Below are 20778 nucleotides of genomic sequence, written 5' to 3' on the forward strand. Positions count from 1 at the left end.
TGGTTTGCTGCCTCCTTCCCTCTGTCTCCTATATCTGGCATTTCTCCCCATGTTATCCCTCCCCAAACTCCCCACCCCCCACTGTCCCTCCCCTAGTTCCCACCATCAGACCCCAGTGTGTGATACTCCCATCCCTGTGTCCATGTGTTCTCATTGTTCAACACCCGCCTATGAGTGAGAACATGTGGTGTTTGATTTTTCTGATCTTGTATCAGTTTGCTGAGAATGATGGTTTCCAGATTCATCCATGTCCCTACAAAGGACACGAACTCATCATTTTTTATGGCTGCATAGTATTCCATGGTGTTTATGTGCCACATTTTTCTTGCCCAGCCTATCATCAATGGGCATTTGGGTTGGTTCCAGGTCTTTGCTATTGTAAACAGTGCTGCAATGAACATACGTGCACATGTGTCTTTATAATAGAATGATATATAATCCTTTGGATATATACCCAGTAATGGGATTGCTGGGTCAAATGGAATTTCTATCTCTAGGTCCTTGAGGAATCGCCATACTGTCTTCCACGATGGTTGAACTAATTTACACTCCCACCAACAGTGTAAAAGTCTTCCTATTTCTCCACATTCTGTCTAGCATCTGTTGTCTCCAGATTTTTTAATGATCACCATTCTAACTGGCATGAGATGGTATCTCAATGGTTTTGATTTGCATTTCCCTAATGACCAGTGTTGATGAGCATTTCTTCATATGTTTGTTGGCCTCATATATGTCTTCTTTTGAGAAGTGTCTGTTCATATCCTTTGCCCACTTTGAATGGGTTTGGTTGTTTTTTTCTTGTAAATCTGTTTCAGTTCTTTGTAGATTCTGGATATCAGTCCTTTGTCAGATGGGTAGATTGCAAAAATGTTTTCCTATTCTGTTGGTTGCCCGTTCACTGTAATGATTGTTTGTTTTGCTGTACAGAAGCTCTGGAGTTTAATTAGATCCCATTTGTCTATTTTGGATTTTGTTGCTAATGCTTTTGGTGTTTTAGCCATGAAGTCCTTGCCTATGCCTATGTCCTGAATGGTTTTGCCTAGGTTTTCTTCTAGGGTTTTTATGGTGTTAGGTCTTATAGTTAAGTCTTTAATCCATCTGGAGTTAATTTTAGTGTAAGGTGTCAGGAAGGGGTCCAGTTTCTGCTTTTTGCACATTGCTAGCCAGTTTTCCCAACACTGTTTATTAAACAGAGAATCCTTTCCCCATTGCTCATTTTTGTCCAATTTGTCAAAGATCAGATGGTTGTAGATGTGTGGCATTGCCTCCAAGGCCTCTGTTCTGTTGCATTGGTCTGTATCTCTGTTTTGATACCAGTACCATGCTGTTTTGATTATTGCAGCCTTGTAGTATAGTTTGAAGTCAGGTAATATGATGCCTCCAGCTTTGTTCTTTTTGCTTAGAATTGTCTTGGCTATGTGAGCTCTCTTTTGGTTCCATATGAAGTTTAAGGTGGTTTTTTCCAGTTCTGTGAAGAGGGTCATAAGTAGCTTGATGAGGATAGCATTGAATCTATAAATTACTTTGGGCAGTATGGCCATTTTCACAATATTGGTTCTTCCTAACCATAAGCATAGAATGTTTCTCCATCTGTTTGTGTCCTCTCTTATTTCCTTGAGCAGTGGATTGTATTTCTCCTTGAAAAAGTCCTTTACATCCTTTGTCAATTGTATTCCTAGGTATTTTATTCTCTTTGTAGCCATTGTGAATGGCAGTTCATTCTTGATTTGGCTCTCTTTAAGTCTGTAATTGGTGTGTAGGAGTGTTTTTGCTTTCTGAACATTGATTTTGTATCCTGAGACTTTGCTGAAGTTGCTTATCAGTTTAAGGAGATTTTGGGCTGAGATGATGGGGTCTTCTAAATATACAATCATATCATCTGCAAATAGAGACAATTTGACTTCCTCTTTTCCTAATTGAATACCCTTTATTTCTTTTTCTTGTCTAATTACTTCCAATACTATATTAAATAGTATTTATATATTAAATAGGAGTGGTGAGACAGGGCATCCTTTTCTAGTGCCATATTTCCAAGGGAATGCATCCAGTTTTTGCCCCTTCGATATGATATTGGCTGTGGTTTGTTGTAAATAGCTTTTATAATTTTGAGGTACATTCCATCGATACTTAGTTTATTGAGAGTTTTTAGTATAAAGGGCTGTTGAATTTTGTCGAAGGCCTTCTCTGCATCTATTAAGATAATTGTGTGGTTTTTGTATTTGGTTCTGTTTATGTGATGGATTACGTTTGTAGACTTGTGTATGTTGAATCAGTCTTGCATCCCCAGGATGAAGCCTACTTGATCTTGATGGATAAGCTTTTTGATGTGCTGTTGCAATCAGTTTGCCAGTATTTTATTGAGGATTTTTGCATCTATGTTCATCATGGATATTGGCCTGAAGTTTTCTTTTCTTGTTGAGTCTCTGCCGGGTTTTGGTATCAGGATGATGTTGGTCTCATAAAATGATTTGGGAAGAATTCCCTCTTTTTGTATTGTTTGGAATAGTTTCAGAATGAATGGTACCAGCTCCTCTTTGTATGTCTGGTAGAATTCAGGTATGAACTCAACTGGACCTGGACTTTTTTTTGGATGGTAGGCTATTAATTGCTGCCTCAACTTCAGCCCTTGTTATTGGTCTGTTCAGGGTTTCAACTTTTTTCTGGTCTAGGCTTGGGAGGATGCAAGTGTTCAGGAATTTATTCATTTCTTCTAGGTTTACTGGTTTGTGAGCATACAGTTGTTTGTAGTACTCTCTGATGGTAGTTTGTATTTCTGTGGAATTGGTGGTGAAATCCCCTTTATCATTTTTTGTTGCATCTATTTGATTCTTCTCTCTTTTCTTTTTTATTAATCTGGCTAGTGGTCTATTTTGTTGATCTTTTAAAAAAACCAGCTCCTGGATTTATTGATTTTTTTGAAGGTTTTTGTGTGTGTGTGTCTCTATCTCCTTCAGTTCTGGTCTGATCTTACTTATTTCTTGTCTTCTGCCAGCTTTTGAGTTTTTTGATCTTGCTCCTCTAGCTCTTTCAATTTTGGTGATAAGGTGTCGATTTAAAATCTTTCTTTGAGTCTCCTGTGGGCATTTATTGCTATAAATTTTCATCTAGACAGACACTGCTTTATATTTGTGGCAGATTCTGGTACGTTGTGTCTTCATTCTCATTGGTTTCAAAGAACATCTTTATTTCTACCTTCATTTCATTGTTTATCCAGTCGACATTCAGGAGCCAGTTTTTCAGTTTCCATGAAGTTGCGTGGTTCTGAGTTAGTATCTGAATTCTGAGTTCTAAATGATTGCCCTGTGGTCTGAGAGACTGTTTGTTATGATTTCGGTTCTTTTGCATTTGCTGAGGAGTGATTTACTTCCAATTATGTGGTCAATTTTAGAGTAGGTGTGATGTGGTGCTGAGAAGAATGTATATTCTGTGGATTTGGGGTGGAGAGTTCTGTAGATGTCTATTAGGTCTGCTTGGTCCAGATTTGAATTCAAGTCCTGGATATCCTTGTTAATTTTCTGTCTCTTTGATCTGTCTAATATTGACAATGGAGTGTTAAAGTCTCCCACTGTTATTGTGTGGGAGTCTAAGTCTCTTTGTAAGTCATTAAGAACTTGCTTCATGTATCTGAGTGCTTCTGTATTGGGTGTGTATATATTTATGATCATTAGCTCTTCTTGATGCGTTGATCCTTTTACCATTATGTAATGCCCTTCTTTGTCTCTTTTGATCTTTGTTGGTTTAAGGTCACTTTTGTCAGAGATAGGATTGCAATGCCTGGTTTTTTTTTTTGCTCTCCATTTGCTTGGTAAATCTTCCTCCATCCCTTTACTTTGAGCCTATGTGTGTCCTTGCACAGGAGATGGGTCTTCTGTATACAGCACACTGATGGGTTTTGACTTTTATCCAATTTGCCAGTCTATGTCTTTTGATTGGGGCATTTAGCCCATTTACATTTAAGGTTAATATTGTTACGTGCGAGTTTGATCATGCCATTTTGGTGCTAGCTGGATGTTTTTCCCATTAGTTTATGCATTTTCTTCATTTTATCCATGGTCTTCAACATTTGGTATGTTTTTGGAGTGGCTGGTACTGGTTGTTCCTTTCTATGTTTAGTGCTTCTTTCAGGAGGTCTTGTAAGGCAGGCCTGGTGGTGATGAAATCTCTCAGCAATTTCTTGTCCCTAATGGATTTTCTTTCTCCTTCACTTATGAAGCTTGGTTTGGCTAGATATGAAATTCTAGGTTGAAAGTTCTTTTCTTTAAGGATGTTGAATACTGGCCCCCACTCTCCTCTGGCTTGTAGAGTTTCTGTAGAGAGATCTTTGGAGAGTCTGATGGGCTTCCCTTTGTGGGTAACCAGGACTTTCTCTCTGGCTGCCCTTAGCATTTTTTCCTTCATTTTGACCCTGGTGAATCTGACAATTATGTACCGTGGGGTTGCTCTTCTTGAGGAATATCTTTGTGGTGTTCTCTATATTTCCTGGCCTTGAATATTGGCCTACCTTGCTAGGTTGGGGAAGTTCTCCTGGATAATATCCTGAAGAGTGTTTTCCAGCTTGGATTCATTCTCTCCTTCACATTCAGGTACACTAATCAGACTTAGATTAGGTCTTTTCACATAATCCCATATTTCTTGGAGGCTTTGTTCATTTCTTTTCACTCTTTTCTCTCTATTCTTGCCTTCTCGTTTTATTTCATTGACTTGATCTTTATTCTCTGATATCCTTTCTTCTGCTTGGTCAATTTGGCTATTGAAACTTGTGTATGCTTTGCGAAGTTCTTGTGTTGTGTTTTTCAGCTCCATCAAGTCATTTATATTCTTCTCTAAGCTGTTTATTCTAGTTAGCATCTCATCTAAACTTTTTTCAAAGTTTTTAGTTTCTTTGCATTGGGTTAGCACCTGTTCTTTTACCTCTGAGAAGTTTGTTATTACCCACTTTCTGCAGCTTGTTTCTGTCAATTGATCAGATTCATTCTCCATCCATCTTTGATCCCTAGCTGGTGAGGAGTGTGATCCCTTGGAGGAGGAGAGGCGTTCTGGTTTTTGGTGTTTTCATTATTTTTGCACTGGTTTCTTCCCATCTTCATGGCTTTATTTATCTGTGGTCTTTGTAGTTTTTGTTGATGTTGAAGCTATTTCTTTCTGTTTCTTAGTTTTCCTTCTAACAGTTTGGCCCCACCACTGCAGGACTGCTGGAGTTCCACTCCAGACCCTGCTTGCCTGGGGATCACCTATGGGGGGCTGCAGAACAGTAAGGGTTGCTGCCGGTTTCTTCTTCTGTTATCTTTTTCGCAGAAGAGTACCTGCCAGATGTCAGCCTGAGCTCTCCTTTATTAGGTGTCTCTTTGGGTATATGGGAGTCTGGGAGCTGCTTGAGGAGACAATCTGTCCCTTATAGGAGCTCAAGTGCTGTGCTGGAAGCTCCACTGTTCCATGCAGAGCTGCTAGGCAGGTACCTTTACATTTGCTGCAGTGGAACTCGTAACCACCTCTTTTCCCAGGTGCTCTGTCCTAGGAAGTTCGGCTTTATTTATAAGTTCCTGAGGTGCTGCTGCCTTTTTTCACAGATGCGCTGCCCTGCACGAAGTAATCTAGTCACAGTCTGCCAGCAGAGGTGTTGCTGAGCTGAGCTGCTACAGGCTCTGCCCTGCTGCTGTGTGAACTGCCTCAGTAGTGGCGGACTGCCTCAGTAGTGGTGGTCACCCTTCCCCCCACTGAGCTGGACCGTCCTGGGTCCAGCTGTGCTTGCTGCAAAGCTATCAATCCAGAGCGTTTCAGATTGCTTGTTTTGTGGAGGTGGTACCAGCCAAGCCAGATAGCCTGGCTCCCTTTCTCAGTCCCCTCTTTTTCACTTGAATGGGCACCTCTGTCTTAAAGGTGTTCCTGGCACCAGTTGAATCAGCCACCCAGATTTGTGTGAGTTTCGGTGTGCCAACCCAACACCAGCTGAAACTGCCACGATGAAAACTCATGGCACTCTTTGATCTGGGAATCTGCTGGTCTGTGTGCAGTGAAAACTTGTTTGGAAATGCAGTGGGAACTCACCCTCTGTGTTGTTCTTGCTAGGAACTGCAGTCCGGAGCTGTTCCTATTTGGCCATCTTGGATCCTCCCTGATCTTAATTATTTCTTGCCTTCTGCTAGCTTTTGAGTTTTTTTTGATCTTGCTCCTCTAGCTCTTTCAGTTTTGATGATAGGATGTTGATTTTAGATCTTTCCTTGCTTCTTATGTGGACATTTATTGCTATAAATTTTCCTCTAGACACTGCTTTAAATGTGTCCCAGAGATTCTGGTATGTAGTGTCTTCATTCTCGTTGGTTTCAAAGGACAGCTTTATTTCTGCCTTCATTTCATTGTTTATCCAGTCAACATTCAAGAGCCAGTTGTTCAGTTTCCATGAAGTTGTGTGGTTCTGAGTTAGTTTCTTAATCCTGAGTTCTAATTTGATTGCACTGTGTTCTGAGAGACTGTTTGTTATGATTTCTGTTCTTTTGCATTTGCTAAGGAGTGATTTACTTCCAATTATGTGGCCAATTTTAGAGTAGGTGTGATGTAGTGCTGAGAAGAATGTATATTCTGTGGATTTGGGATGGAGAGTTCTGTAGATGTTTATTGGATTTGCTTGGTCCAGATCTGAGTTCAAGTCCTGGATATCCTTGTTAATTTTCTGTCTCTTCGATCCATCTAATATTGATAGTGGAGTGTTAAAGTCTCCCACTATTATTGTGTGGGAGTCTAAGTCTCTTTGTAGGTTGTTAAGAACATGCTTTTTTATGTATCTGGATGCTCCTGTATTGTGTGTGTATATATTTAGGATCATTAGCTCTTCTTGATGCATTGATCCTTTTACCTTTATGTAATGCCCTTGTCTCTTTTGATCTTTGTTGGTTTAAAGTCTATCTTATCGGAGACTAGGATTGCATCTCCTGCTTTTTTTGCTCTCCATTTTCTTCATCAATCTTCCTCCATCCCTTTATTTTGAGCCTATGTCCTTGCATGTGAGATGGGTTTCCTGAATACAGCACACTGATAGGTCTTGACTTTTTATCCAATTTGCCAGTCTGTGTCTTTTGATTGGGGCATTTAGCCCATTTACATTTAGGGTTAATATTGTTATGTGTCAATTTGATCCTGCCATTTGGATGCTAGCTGGTTGTTTTGGCCATTAGTTGATGCAGTTTCTTCATTGTGTTGTTGCTCTTTACCACTTGGTATGTTTTTGGAGTGACTGGTACTGGTTGTTCCTTTCTATGTTTAGTGCTTCTTTCAGTAGTTCTTGTAAGGCAGGCCTGGTGAAGAAATCTCTCAGCAATTGCTTGTTCACAAAGGATTTTATTTCTCCTTCGCTTACCAAGCTTAGTTTGTCTGGATATGAAATTCTAGGTTGAAAGTTCTTTTCTTTAAGGATGTTGAATTTTGGCTCCCACTCTCAAAAATATAGAACGCTTCATGAATTTGCATGTCATCCTTGCTCAGGAGCCATGTTAATCTTCTCTGTATTGTTCCAATTTTAGTATATGTGCTGCCGAAGCAAGCACCCTCACTTTGTTTTTTGCTAGGACTTGTTATAAAGCCAATTTATAGAATGAGTAGGCAATGTGAACTCTTCTTGTAGGGAATGTTCTTTAGATGTACTGCAGATAGACTTAAGTCAAGTCAGCCATAAAGAAGTCTGTTATTTTTAATGAAAAAAATAAATTATTTGCCAAAAAATTCTAGATTTTCTTTTATCTTCTGAAATCCATTAGTTTTGGATTGCAACAGACTTGTCACAATTTGAGCAAATTAAGCTACAAAGAATGCTTAGAGTTCCCTAAGCATTTAAGCAAGGTCTTTTTCAAACTAGGAAGCTTTAACTGGAAGGAAAAATCTAGTTCAAGGTTGGCTTTTATCTTTGCAGTCACAGGCAAAAAGTGAGTCCATGTGACTATAATCATGTTTCTGAATTTTTTTGGACCAAGACAAAAAAATCTCGTATCCTCTACTTGTGTCAGTATTTAAAAATAGGTATTTAAAATACGTAAAAGTAATTTAAAATAATATATATGCTTTTTAGGACACCACCTACATCAGGAATCACTGCACGAGAGCCCACATTTCTTTCTGTTGATCTCTTTGGAAGATGTAGGGTGTAGCTATTAGTCAACAAAAGAGGATTATGACACCCAGTCCAGAGTCAGTGCACAATAGATATTTGTAAAGTGAGAATAAATGAGGGTCAATAAAAAAGTTTTTCAACAACTCTTTTGTGGAGACTGAAATGTCTATAAATCACTGCAGTATTTGATGACAAGAAAAGAAACAAAACTCCAACAAGAATTCAGACGTCTTCTATACTATATTTTAAAAATCTGTTCAAAGGAACAACAAGGTTAATGTAGTGCCATCATTCTTGGCTACCCTCATTATGGTCCTTACTTTGGGCCCAAGACTTTGGCCTCCTTTTTTATTTGTTCAGAACCAGGAAAAAGCTAATAATTCAGTGACTATGGTGTCAGAATGCCGGGAATTGTGACGAGGTTGGGAGAAACATTGGAAATCGTCCTTGACCAAGGGTTCCATCCTTATCAAATATGAGATACACCCATTTTTAACATCTGAAGATTTCCAGTTATCTCTCCATCCCATCCTGCAATTTGATTGTGGCTGTAGTTTTAGCATCTGTTGATTGAGAAGTAAGATATACCAATTCATAATGACCTCTTGCAATGGAACCTTGTCAGAGGATCTTCAGCTCACTTGATGGAACCACCAACATTTTAGACCAAAGTTCTAATTGTATTAATGAGGTATAGGACCACTTTTGGTTTAGGGATAGCCCTGATATAATTCAGAAAAGCACAGGATGTTCAAATAGAGATTAGAAAATATCCAAAAGTGACAACTAAGACAACTCAGGACGCCAGATAAGACTGGTGGTGCTTGAGGAATTTCACTCTGAGCTATTGCAATGTTCATTGCCCCATGGAAATTCCTTCATGGATCACCTGATAAAATGCAGAATGCTTAGTGAAATTTGAATTTTGAATAAACAACACATGCACTATATGGAACATACTTGTGCTAAAGAATTGCTTGTTGTTCCTCTCCCCATCCTTCTCTCCCCATCCCTCTCCCTCCTCCCTCCATCTCCCTCTCTCCCCCTCCCCCTCTCCCTCCCCCTCTCTTCCCCTCTCCCTCCCCCTCTTTCCCCCTCCTCCTCCCTCTCTCTTCCCCTCTTTCTCTCCCTCCCCCTAAAAGAAACAAAACAAAACAAAACAAAACAAACAAACAACAACAAAAAAGAATTGCTTGTTATTTAAACGAAATTTAAATTTCACTGGGTGTTCTGCACTTTGTTGTTGCTAATGTGGTCACTCTACCTTCAGATGTCCATAGGGTGCTAAGGGTTGAAGGACAGGAAAACTGAAAACATGGATTATATTCCAGCATGACTGTCAGTGCAGGTTACTGATGCATTTTCTGGGAACCTTTCACATCTCTAAGGCCATAAGGCTCTATGTTTGGTTTTCTCAGGGAACCTTGCTCTCCCTCCGGGGTGTGCAACTCAACCTGGGCAGCGGCAGCTCAGGGGGTAGTTACTGATTTATCCTCTTGGTTCATTTTCATTTACTTTGAGGTTTTGTCATGAACTTGTATAACTGACCTTCTGTGAAGTGAGGGCAGAATCGAAGGTGGGGATTTCTTGGGGCTGAAGTAATGACTTTAAGGGTGAAATCAGGGGGCAGAGGAGAAGGCAAGATGGAAGGAGACTTCAAGTCACTTGGGCCACTTGTTTTTCTGTACAGGAGTCAGAATATTTTCCATGAAGCATGGCGGACTATAAATTCTCCACCTTTTCTTCTCTAAATTTGAATTAAAAGGAGATTGGAATTTAGATACTTCTCTCTCTCTTTTTTTAATGAAGTTTCCTTTCCCCTTTACTTTGAAGTCTCCCTAAACTTTAAGCTAAGTTTAAAAGAAAAGCTGGCATTGCACCTTTTAAAAAATCATTTATTTAATTTATAAATGAGATATCCTAGGATTTTAAATTCTGATTGTAGGATCAATGAATTTATTCCAAAACCACGCAGAATAATACGACGAAGCCAAAGAAACAGCTTATTTTAATGAACATTCACATTAAAATTCTGTCACCATAAGGGTAGAGCAAGGTAAAAACAATGACTTTCATCACAGGTCCTAAGGGTCAGGTAGTTTTGTTTTACAGGAGATTAGAAAGAAAGCACTGCAAATGAAGCTCCTATTTGTTGGATGGGATTTTCTCTCCTACCAAGAACAACAATTTTGAAGGTTCATTTTATAAAGCTGTACAGTAGTGAATGCCATTGTTTCCACACAAACACTCCTTTCCCCCGTTAGACCTCAAATGTTTGGTTGGGAGGGGGATTTAAAAGCAGAGAACATGAAGAAATTAAAAATGGAGCAATTAGTTGTGGGCTTTAACAATTAACAGAAAAAACAAAAACAAAAACAAAAAACAAACAGGGGCTAGAAGGCAGTAGCATATGAGTTTGAGAAACACTGCTTATCTCGTTCTTGCTTTCACTGGGCATAAGCTATCCCATGCTCAGCATAGCTTTGATTCAGTCATTTAACATTTTCAAGTGCAAGCTTGGTGCTTGAATAAATAAGGTGCTCCTGAGTAGTGGGAAGAGATGGAGACTCAAAGAGGTCATCTCAACGTGGTGTGGGAGGCCATGCTGCAGCGAGGGCATAGCGGGAACAGCCTACATCAGACTGGAAATTCAAGATCAAGAGAACAATCACTTCCAAGACTAGACCTTTTCGTTGTAACCACTCTCTTGTGAGTCTTGGAGTCACAACCTCAGATTCCTCAGGCGAGCCTTTATTTTTATTTTTGTGACAGGATCTCACTCTGTCACACAGGCTGGAGTGCAGTGGTGCGATCTCAGCTCACTGCAACCTTTGCCTCCCAAGCTTGAGTGATTCTCCGACCTCAGCCTCCTGAGTAGCTGGGACTACAGGCACGTGCCATTATGCCTAGCTAACTTTTGTTTTGCTTTTGTATTTTTTTTGTAAATATGGGGTTTCATTATGTTGCCCAGGCTGGTCTCAAACTCCTGGGCTCAAGTAATCCACCTGCCTCTGCCTCCCAAAGTGCTGGGAACTACAGGTGTGAACCACTGTGCTAGGCCAACCTTGATTGCTGATATTTTGTTCTATCAGAACGACATGTCTACCTGTGCAGACCCTGGACGGAAAGACTGTGTCTCTGTTCCTTGGCTCTTCCATCTCTTTTTATCCTTCCCAACTTTTTAAATGGAAAATTTTAAATATATATAAAAATAGAATAGTATAACATACCGATTACCCAGTTTCAAAACTTTTTCAAAAAGTTTTATCCAAATTCAAAAAATGTTATCCAAATTCAAAAAATGTTATCCATTCTTCCATCCATTTCCCCCATCCCCCAGATAATATTTGTATAAGTTAGGGTTCTCTAGAGAGACATAACCAAAAGTTTGTGTTTGGGATGTGGGTAGGGAGATTTAGGAATTGGCTCATACAATTTTCAGGGGATGGCAAATCTGAAATCTGCTGGCCTGCACATGTGGTCCCAGGGGAGAGTTGATGCTGCAATCTCAAAACCAAAGGCAGTCTAGAGGCAGAATTCATTCACCCTAGAGAAGACCTCAGTCTTTTCAGATCTTCAACTGCTTGAATGACTCTTGCCCGTCTCCTTTCACCAGTATAGAGGGTAATCTGCTTTATTGAAAGTCTACTGATTTAAATATTAATAACTTCTAAAAATATCTTCACAGTAACATCTAGACTAGTCTTTGACCAAGAACTGAGTTATGTTTTAACCAAATTGATACATAAAATTAACCGTCACAATTTTGAAGTGAATCCAACTCATCACATTATTTGATCCATCATATTTTAGTATACATCTTTACCAAATAAAGATTCTTTTAAAAAATGTGTATGTGATACTATTAGGACCTATATGAAATTGAAAATCCTGAATCATTTTTGTTTGAATTAGGATCCAAATAAAGCCCGTATATTGTAATTACAGATATGACTCAGAAGTCTCTTTTAATCTGTGGGTTCTTTATCTCTTTTTGTTTCACTTTGAATTCACCTGTTGCAGAAACTATTTTGTCCTGTAGAATTTTGCATCATCTGGATTTTACTGATTGCATTCCCGTAATATAGTTTAAATGTTCCTCTGCCCCTGTATATCCCATAAATTAGTAATTATATAAATAGTTTGCATCACACCCAGGCTTTTTTTTCTGCAAGAATACATTGGGCATATCTTGTTGACTTGTTGCTCTTCTGGATGTCAGAGATCTTTGATTAACATTGTGTGACTCTATTTATTCATTAAGGTATGTAAAATTCTAAATTCTATCATTTCTTCTGGCATTTATTAGTTGAAATATTTCTGTAAAGAGTAGTTTTCCCTCATTCATTATTTCAGTATCGTTCTTCCTAATTATTTATCTCAGCGTTTCCCAAATTGGGATTGATAAACTCCTGGAAATGTGCTGACATGTTCTTATGTGTATGTCTGTGTCTGTGTGTGTGTGTGTGTGTGTGTGTGTGTGCCTGTGTGTGTGCAGTCTGCAAGGTTTCTATTATAATAATATAACTCAGCATTTTTATCTCAATAATGATTGAGAAACATTATAAGTATATCTGGATCACCTAGATGATCATCTATCGAAGTTAAATAAATTAACTCAGGGCTGGCATTTGCGTTTGTATTTAGGATCATGATGGCAGCAGGCAGCACTGCTTTAATTATCAAGGGTTAAGGAAGAAAGAAGATGAACTTAATATGCCAAGTCTCTTTTCAGTGACTATTAGCTTAAATAGAGAATTAAACAGAGTAATTGAATTGCATCACAATGGTAGTAAGCAGCACTGCTTTAATTATCAAGGGCTAAGGGAGAAAGAAGATGGGCTTAATCTGCCAAATACCTTTTCTGTAGCTATTAGCTAGAATAGAGAATTGAATAGGGATTTATACCCCAATTTGGGGCATACAGTAATTACATATTCTGGACCAAAAAGATGATACATTGTAGCTGTCAGTATTACAGTGATGCTGTGATTCATTTTAGCAAAAATCATTTTTTGTTATATTTGAGATGCATTAGTTTATTTGATGTTTGCTGGGTTTGTAGTTTTGATTAATTTAATTTGTAAATTTGTTTCATTTTTATAGTTATCCCTGTAAATATTTTTACTATTTAAGAAAGTTGATAATAGAAGCGATTTGGGCCAACATACTGGCTCAGAAAGAATTCTTCTTTTCCTTTTAAGAAGAGCTTCACATTACTCAAGTATGAGAATTGCTGCCTTTTCCCATTCTTGCTTTCATAGGTCTATTAGCAAGTCTCACATTCAGCATAATTTGTCCTGTTAAGGAGTGATCTCTGCTCAGAGTGCTCAGAGTCAAATGGTGCGTGCCTAGAGATCAACACCCCGGAACACTCAAGAAAAAGAGCTCTATTTATGAAAGGGTATTTTAGGGCCTCCTGCCCTCCTTGACATCATCTCAAACCAGAGAACAGAAGCTCTTGGCTCCTTCTATATCTTTTGCTGGTTTCTCGTAAGGCCTGATAGCTGGAGAGTCTTAGGCCATACCTACACATTACTGAAACAACTCTTTGGAAAGAGAAAAACCAGAACAAAAGTCATCTGCAGCAGGCTTTTCCAACTTTAATGTACTTAGGGGATCTCTTCTAAATGCAGATTCTGAGCTCTGACTCTCTCAGGTGATGCTTCTGGCCCATATAACATACACTGAGTAACCTGAATCTAAACAACCAACTGCTTTGTCTTTATGCATGATCATTCTATTGTATTTGATTTTCCTAGGATAATACATAGAAAGCTGTCAGTACTGTGTTTGATACAGCACCAGCATTTGGTAATTGTTCACGGTTCTTGTTACAGTTGTTACAGTGAGTTTTTGAGGCATGGAGAAGGGTGCAAATGATGGGAAAGAAGGTGGGAGTTTAGAATGGACAGGCCCGAATTAAAATCCCAGCTTTGACATTTATAAACTATTTGACTTGGGCAAGTTTTTTAGCCTTTCTAAGTCTCTCTCTTGTCGAACATCAAATGGGGAGAAAAATACTACCTCACGGAATTAAGAGGGTGATATACACCTCCTAGAGAGATGGGTATTTGATAAATGTCATTTTTCCTCTTTGTCCCTTTTGGACATAGACGTGGGGCTCAATCTTAGTTCTCTCACATTATTGTGAGTTGCATTATAATCCTTATGAAATGTAGCTCTTTCTCATTATCTTTAAAGTGGGGATAATAATTATGAGGATGAAATTAATTGGTGCATGTAAAATGTCTTGGCACATAATAGGATCCCAGTCATTCCTGGCTCCTCTCTCCCCTCCCTTCCTTCACTTAGTGTGCAGCTGGCAAGGTCAGCCAAGCTTAGGCACAGTTTTAAGATGGGGGAACCTGTGTTTTCAGTTTCAGTTGACTAGAGTCATCTGGAGATCTTACAAAAGAAAAAAAAAATGATTCCCAGGCCTCAACCCAAGAGGTTCTGGGTTGGGGATCAGATACTGTGCATATTTTTGATGGTTCCCTGTGATGTTTTGCATAGGCAGCCAGGTTGAGAATCATGGCTCTAGTAGACAGCTAAGCCTTGATTACTATTAGATGGCTCTTAGCATTCTGCACGTCTGCATTCCACACCACGCCTTTTCCACCCCCAGTCCAGCCTTTCTGATTGTTTCTTCCTACACACTCTGTTCTTGTGAACTCTCATAAGGAGGCTGCAACTTTGCCCCTCCCTTGGCACAGAGGGTTGAGCACTTCCGGAACTCCTCACAAACAGGCAGGGCAGGGGAGCCTGAGCTCGGCATGTCTCCCAGCCCCACCCTTCACTCTGAGACACACAGAAATCCATTTGGGCTCCTGCCTGAGGAAGAAGACACCCTGCTGGAGAGCTTTGAAGCATGTGAAGGAGAAACAAACCTATGACATGAGGCAGTGCCTACTATGTGGCAAGAACTTTACTTGTATTACATCTGCTTTTCCTTAGCTTTATAAGGTAGTTTTATTGATATCGTCATTCTCGTTTTATAGAAGAAACCGAGGCAAGGTAAAATAACATGCCCCAGGTCGAGTGCACAGTGGTCTTTGTATTAGAGTAGTCTGATTCTAGAATCTGGGCTCTTAAAAGAATGATGCCTAGGCCCACTCAGATTAATTGAAGGAGAATCTCTAGAGATTGGGTCCCACACATTGGTAGTTCTTTTATGAACCTTCAAGCCAGACATGAGACCTGGACCACACTTTGCTCTTATGTCTCAGGCTGACCTGGAATCTAAGTCTATAGAATTTCTTTTCATTTCTGTTATCTTCTTCCCCTTGTCTGTTGGTGATTTAAACATTGTTTTGTTTGTTTGTTTTAATGCTTGTTAGAGATCCTTGGTCTGACTGGCATTCTTTTCTTTTCTTTCTTTTTTTTTTTTTTGAGATGGAGTCCCACCCTGTCACCCAGGCTGGAGTGCAATGGCGTGATCTCAGCTCACTGCAATCTCCGCCTCCTGGGTTCAAATGATTCTCCTGCCTCAGCCTCCCCAGTAGCTGGGATTACAGGCACCCGCCACTATGCCCAGCTAATTTTTTGTTGTTGTTGTATTTTTAGTAGAGACAGGGTTTCACTGTGTTGGCTAGGCTGGTCTCTAACTCCTGACCTTGTGATCTGTCTGCCTCAACCTCCCAAAGTGCTGGAATTACAGGCATGAGCCACTGTGCCTGGCGCGGACTGGCATTCCTAAGAGGGTTGTGATAAACTGAATAATGACCTTCAGAGGTGCCCATATTTTATTTTCTGGAAGCAGAATATTACTTTACATAGTCAGAAGGATTTCACAGACATGATTAAAGTTCAAGATTTGGGGCTGGGGAGATTACCCTGGATTATTCAGGTAGGCCCAAGGTATTCACAAGTCTCATAAGGAGGGAGGCAGGAGGATTGGACTCGGAAGAAGGAGAAGGGGCAACAGGAGAAAGGTATCAGAGTCAACAAGAGAGATTTGAAGATGCCATACTGCCGGCCTTGGAGATGGAGGAAGAGGCCTGGAAGCCAGGAACGCGGGAGTCATCTAGAGGCTGGAAAAGACACGGAGAGGGACTCTCCCCTGCAGCCGCTAGGGGGAACGTGGCCCTGCCAGCACCTTGATTCTCGCTCTGTGAGACCCATTTCAGACTTCTGTAAGAGGATATACTTGAGTTGTAATTAGTGGTGATTTGTTAGACCAGCAGTGGGAAACTAAACCAGAGGTATTTGGTGCTCTAGAAAGTACACTGCCTTCTAGTACCCCAGAGAATTGGATCCCTTTTCTGCACTCTACCATTCACTGGCTGTGGATAATTCTGACAGGCCACCAGATGTCTTTAAGATAAGCTATTTCTTCTGGGAATGAGAGCCAATGAAACCTGATGTCCTCGAGGGCAGGACTGGGCTGACAACCTCACACACCTCACAGATGCACTCCCGGTCATAGCCTTGATTCTTCTGCCCAGCTCAGCTCTGCACTTCCCAGTTGGAACCACTGTTCTCGCTCCCTCAAACTGAGCCCAAGCTCTCTATCACATTGCCCTGGGTTATTTTGTCACTGGCTGAAATTATCTTGTGTGTTAACTTCTCACAGGCACTTGCCAAAATCAGGATTCACTGTTTTCTTGGATGGCTCTATTTTTGTTTGTTTGTTTGAGATGAAGTCTTGCTCTGTCTCCCAGGCTGGAGCGCAGTGGTGTGATCTCAGCTCACTGCAACATCTGCTTCCTGTGTTCAAAGGATTCTCCTGCCTCAGCCTCCTGAGTAGCTGGGATTACAGTACGTGCCACCATGCCTGGATAATTTTTATATTTTTAGTAGAGATGGAGTTTCACCATGTTGGCCAGGCTGGTCTTGAATGACTGGGTCTATTTTTTAATAATTTAATTAAAAATAAACAATGAACTATAAATTTCCCAACACCAGGGGACTGAGAGACCAGAGTTATATTCTGCTGGCTTTTCCTCCTCTACTCCAGTCAAAATTGCACAATGTTTTGATATCACCTCATTGGCTTCAGACTCGGCTTATGTGATTTATTTGTTTTTCACAAACTTCTCCCTGCCCTACTTCTAGTATTTGAAGGTGGACATGGGGCATTATGTCGAATTGGCCAGCTCTTTCAAAAAGGGGAGATATTCTAGACCTGTGTATGACTGTACCTAGTGCAAATATAATTGGTAGTGATGACATCCGGTCATAAGTCCTTGGCCTCATGTATGCATATTTAATACTAAGTTTATCTGTGATAGTGATATTAAACCACAAATATGATTTTCGTGTGAAAGTTTTCTTATGGGAATTGTGCAAACTTCGTTTTTTCCAAATGATGTTCTGTTTGTTCTATTAGTTGCTGTACCTTATCTTTTGAAAAAAGTGCACATGATCTTGGTTGTATTTACTTTGATAAAATAGTTCACAGCTAAGTTTGTTACATTCTTTTTTCCTAAGAGAAAAGGGGGAAAAAAAAGTCTTCATGTTAAAGGGATTTCACCAAGGGTCTCCTAAACCAATGTTTCTTAACTGGTGAAGAGTATGAATTTGACCCCCAGGGGACATTTATCAATATCCATAGATATTTTTGCTTGTCACACCTGAGGGGAAGGTACTGCCAGCATCTCGTAGGTAGAAGCCACAGATGCTACTAAACATCCTACAATGCACAGAACCCTTCACCCTGCCCCTGCACCAAAGAAAGAAAGAATTATCTGATCTTAGATTTCAATAGTGCCATTGTTGAGAAATTCTGTCCTGGATCAGTGTTTCTCAAACCTTAATGTGCATATGAGTCACTTGGGGATCTGCTTAAAAAAGATTCTGGTTTGGTAGGTCTAGATGGCAGGTGAGTCTGTATTTCTAATAAGCCCCCACTCGGCACAGACCACCAAGGGTGCAAGGGCCATACTTTGAGTTTCAGTGTCCTAGAATCCTTGTTTCTTATCTGTCTTCTTACACTAAAAGGTAAGTTCCATAAGAGCAAAGACCTTGTCTATGTCCTGACCCCCGTGGCTAGAACTGAACCTGGTGTATCATAGTTGTTTAATAAATATTTGTTGAAAGCATGAATGGATCCATGGAGGAATTAAGAAATGAATGAGTAAGCAGACAGGTAAGAGTACTGCTTATTCCTACACATATCTCTGAAGAACCTTAAAGGCACTTATTCTAAAGAAAACTGAATTTCCTCTCAACAAAGCCAGAAATTTGCCAAAAAGCCCTGCCCAGGACATTACAGTCTCCCTCAGGTTAAAAATAGCCTCTATTTTCTGATGTCTCACACTGTCCCTTCTGATACAGGTCCACTGGATAGATGGTTGGGCTCATAGTGGGAAAATCCCGAGGCCCAAACCCTGGCCCCATGCCTGAGCCCAGGCCGGTGTGATGGTGCAATCTCAGCTCACTGCAACCTCTGCGTCCCAGGTCAAGTGATTCTCCTGCCTCAACCTCCTGAGTAGCTGGGATTACGGGCACCCACTACCAAGCCTGGCTAATTTTTGTATTTTTAGTAGAGATGGGGTTTCACCATGTTGGCTAGGTTGGTCTCAAACTCCTGACCTCCAGTGGTCCATCTGCCATCGGCCTCCCAAAGTACTGGGATTACAGGCATGAGCCACTACACTCGGCCAGGAGAGCTTTTTAAAGGAAAATCAGGTTAGAATGAATTTCATGGGGTAGCTTCTGGGCAACAGGGAGCTCAGGGGTGGGGAGAACCTGATGCCGGTGTAGCTTGTACACCTGTGAGCTTCGGAAACTCAGCGATCTATTAGCCCCAATTGGCATATCATTTTCTTGTTATTCGGGGCTCTCTGGGCTCCCATTGATTGCCCTCTATCTTCCACCTTCTGTGCATAAGGAAATTTAAACAAAGCCCAATTTTGGAATGCTATCTAGGAGTGACTTTCCTTCCTAAGGTGGACCCTGTGCTCCTGTAGAGAATTTGCTCAGAACTCAAAGTACTCTCTAGTGTCTTTCTGAGAATTGGTTGTGTTGGGCAGAAGACAGAAAGGGGAGTGGAGAGCAGGATGGCAGGAAGAGGAGTAACGAAGAGGCAGGGAAGGTGAGGCCGTGAGAACAGGGCCACAGGGCATCCTCTGTAGATTGGCTCAGGAGATAGCCAAATGTTCACCCAGGTGTCATTGTCACAGAGCTCTTGACAATAGCATCTCTCTCTTTAGAAGCTGTGATGCAAATAAATGAGTGAGCACTGTTGATTCAGGTGTGGTCACTACATTTTGGCTGTACGTTGTTTTGTAAACTTGTCAGGCCCAGGACTCTGCCTGTGACTCTGCCCTGAACCAAAGAGAAACAGGTTTCGCTTCTGGGTTGGGAGCCGGTAGTGAGTTTGGGAGTCCTGTCTTGGAAGCAGTTCATCGACACTGCAGAATGTACTGCATCTTTTCTGGGACCTATAAGGGATTCAGGTTGGTTACAAGGCAAGGTCAACAGAGAGCGAGATTTCTTTGTCACCAGAATGTTTTATTAAAGAAATTGGAGGCATTTCCTTTCTGGATGTCTTTAAATAGAAAGTAGATTCTTGTATTATGGGATGGTTTAAGGGCTCTCAGAGGCAGAGAGATGCATATCCCTGTCATATATATCCTGTCTTTGCTCAAAAATATTCTATTGATTCTTACTGTTCATGGAATAAAGTTGAAATTTCTGAATCTGGGATTCAAGGTCTTCTATTACCTGGCTCTGAACCACTTTCCTAGGTCTTTCTTTTTAAAACACAGGCCAGGCGCGGTGGCTCACGCCTGTAATCCCAGCACTTTGGGAGGCCGAGGCGGGTGGATCATGAGGTCAAAAGATCGAGACCATCCTGGTCAACATGGTGAAACCCCGTCTCTACTAAAAATACAAAAAATTAGCTGGGCATGGTGGCGCGTGCCTGTAATCCCAGCTACTCAGGAGGATGAGGCAGGAGAATTGCCTGAACCCAGGAGGCGGAGGTTGCGGTGAGCCGAGATTGCGCCATTGCACTCCAGCCTGGGTAACAAGAGCGAAACTCTGTCTCAAAAATAAATACATAAATAAATAAATAAAAAGAAAGATAAACACAAAACGAACAAAAAGCAGCAAACTAAGAATAGAGAACTTTCTCAACTTGTTACAGAACATCTACACAAAACCTACAGCCAACATCATACTTTGATGGTGAGAAACTAGGTGTTCCCCTTAATACTGGGAGCAAGACAAAATGTCCCATGTCATTACTTCTATGCCACATCATACTGGATGTCTTAGCTAATGCAGTGATATGAGAAAATGGAATAAAAAATACACAGACTGGGAAGGAAGAAAGAAAATTCTGTTCACAGATGACATAATTGTTAATGTAGAAAATCCCAAAGAATTGACAGCAACTGCCAAGCCCCTCCTGGAACTAAGTGATTTTATTAAGGTTGCAAGAGACAAGATTCATATATAAAAGTTAACAAAAAGAAATAAAATTTAAAAAATATGAAAGTTAAATGCTTTCCTACATGCCAACAATGAACAATTGGCGTTCGAAATTAAAATACATCATTTATATTAGCACCAAAAAAAGAAAAGATTTAGATATAAATTTAATAATATATATATACGATTTAAATGAGGAGAACCATAAACCTCTTAAGCAAAAAATCAAAGATCTAAATAAATGGAGTAATATTCTATTCTGTTTATGAATAGGAAGGCTCAATATTGCTAAGATGTTA

General features: G+C 40.3%; 1 protein-coding gene and 1 non-coding gene across 11 annotated transcripts in view; one reads left to right on the forward strand and one right to left on the reverse strand.

Moving 5' to 3' along the window:
- Positions 1-20778, forward strand: part of TMEM45A (transmembrane protein 45A) — a 91013-nt gene that overhangs the window by 26873 nt on the left and 43362 nt on the right. The window lies entirely within an intron of this gene.
- On the reverse strand, positions 7432-7538 carry LOC118148107 (U6 spliceosomal RNA). Its single transcript, XR_004734901.3, has one exon. It is a non-coding gene; the product is annotated as a U6 spliceosomal RNA (small nuclear RNA).

The sequence above is a fragment of the Callithrix jacchus genome, chromosome 15, assembly GCF_049354715.1.
Source record: "Callithrix jacchus isolate 240 chromosome 15, calJac240_pri, whole genome shotgun sequence".
Classification (NCBI taxonomy): Eukaryota; Metazoa; Chordata; class Mammalia; order Primates; family Cebidae; genus Callithrix; species Callithrix jacchus.